The sequence below is a fragment of the Myotis davidii genome, unplaced genomic scaffold (assembly GCF_000327345.1).
Source record: "Myotis davidii unplaced genomic scaffold, ASM32734v1 scaffold1643, whole genome shotgun sequence".
Classification (NCBI taxonomy): Eukaryota; Metazoa; Chordata; class Mammalia; order Chiroptera; family Vespertilionidae; genus Myotis; species Myotis davidii.
In genome coordinates this window covers 130,000-132,346 of record NW_006294357.1, presented here as the reverse complement: position 1 = coordinate 132,346, position 2,347 = coordinate 130,000, and positions in this window count along the sequence as shown.

The window sequence follows — 2,347 nt, the reverse complement described above, 5'->3', positions numbered from 1 at the left end:
CTTCATGATTTGGACTCTGCCTCTTACCACTCTGACTAACCTCTTATTTCTCCCTCTTTTACTCCCCTCTTCATTTACTCTCCCTCCAGCCATACCTGAATGCTTCAAGCATGGTCGTATCTCAGGACCTTTGTTCATATTGTTTCTTCAGAATGGGATGACTTTCTCCTTGATACTCATGTGAATAGTGACTTCATTACCTCCTAGGATTTCTCTACAATTGATACCTTATCAGTAAGGCCTTCCTTGACAGCCCTATTTAAAATTATACCTAACCTATGCTTTCTAACCCCTCCTTCCTGCTCTATTTTCCTCCAGATCTCTTATTACAATCTAATATGAAGTATGTAAATATATAAAATACATTTCACTATTATTTGGTGGTTTACTGTTTGTCTTTCTTCCACAGGGGGCATGTTCACTGCTTTATACCTAGCACCTGGTACATTGTCTGGAAAATAACAGGCACTCAACAGATATGTATTAATTGAATTACTAAAGGAGTTTGCCAAAGGTGACACACAATATTAAATGACAGAGTTGGAACTTGAATATAAAATACATGCTGCCTCCCTGGAGCTCAGAGTCTAATAATGTAAGGACTATAATACAAGGTATTATAAAGAAAATGCCATAGAGGAGGTGCCAATCAAGGATTCTCAAGTTTCCAAAGATAGAGAATATAGGTCTAGAAATTCAGGTTGGAACCAGCATATTAAGTCATATCTGGTTGGGGAATCAAATGTATCATTATGAGACAGAAGAGAAGACATACAGAGACACAGAGGAGAAGGTGATATGAAGAGATTGGAGTAACAAAGGCACAAGCCAAGGAATAACGAGGAATGTCAGGCAACCATGGGAGCTGGAAGAGACTCTCTCCTAGAGCTTCCAGGTGGAGTAAGAACATGCTGGCACCTTGATTTCAGACATCTGGCTTCCAGGACTGTGAGAAAGTTTTTTTTTTTTTTTTTTACGTCCCCCCTTTTTTTATTGCTTAAAGTATTACAAAGGGTATTACATATGTGTCCATTTTTCCCCCCGCCCTTGACAGTTCCCTAGCCTCCCCTAAGTTTTGTTGTTTTAAGCTACCAAGTCTATGACAATTTCTTCTTTTTAAAAAAATATATTTTATTGATTTTTTACAGAGAGTAAGGGAGAGGGATAGAGAGTTAGAAACATCGATGAGAGAGAAACATCGATCAGCTGCCTCCCGTACACTCCCCACTGGGGATGTGCCCGCAACCAAGGTACATGTCCTTGACTGGAATCAAACCCAGAACCCTTGAGTCCACAGGCCAATGCTCTATCCACTGAGCCAAACTGGTTAGGGCTATGGCAATTTCTTATGGCAGCTATGGGAAACTATTAAATGAGATTTGAAGGATGGTAAGATTGCTGTGGATTCTGTGCTGTACTCCCTCAACCCTATTTCAGATATGAAGGGGTTCTGCTATAGTCAAGTCCTGTAAGGGCTGGAAACTGAAGAAAGGACCTCGCCCAAGGTCAAACCCCTTTCCTGAGGATAGTTTACATCCAATGACTAGTCAACATGTATTAGTTATCAATTGATGTGTAACAAACTACTACATACTTACTGGCATCAATCAATACATTTATTATCTCACAATTTCTGTGGGTCAGGAGTCTGGGTGTGGCCTGAGTTCTGTGCTTAGGGTCTTAAAAGACCACATTCTTGGTGTCAGCCAGACTGCATTCTCATCTGAAGGTTTGACTGGGGAGGAATCTACTTCCAAATGCTTAACAATGTCAGGGCTCTAGGTTAGCTATTCAGGATGACCTTGCTCCACTTACAGGGCTTGAGATGTTCTGGACCACTCACATGATCCTAAGCATGGCTATAATCCATGCCTTGCATTCTTTATTTCCAGTTCATGCTATGGCACCTAGTCTTTAGTCTTTAGATGAAGGATGGTTTATCCTACCATTTGTGGGTCCTGGGTTCCAACTTTTGTTTCTCTAGAGTTATCAATAATGCTGTTTAGCCTCTTCTATATTGGCTAAAGCCACATGGACCAAATACCTCTCTGAGTTTTCTGATCCAAGCCTGCATCTAAGATTGGTGATTCTACACTTTTTTATTAGTTCCTTTATCATTTTAGGACTCTATTCTTCTAAAAGTATTTTTCTCTTAGTTTTCTTTAGCAGAAGAGTAGTTCTTTTTCTTTTATTGTTTAAAGTATACATATGTCGTCTTTTTCCCTCATTGAACTCCCCCTGGCCACCCTCACCCCCCAGCACAAGCCCTCACCCCCCTAGTATCTGCATCCATTGGTTATGCTTATATGCATGCATACAAGTCCTTTGGTTGATTTATCACCCCTCC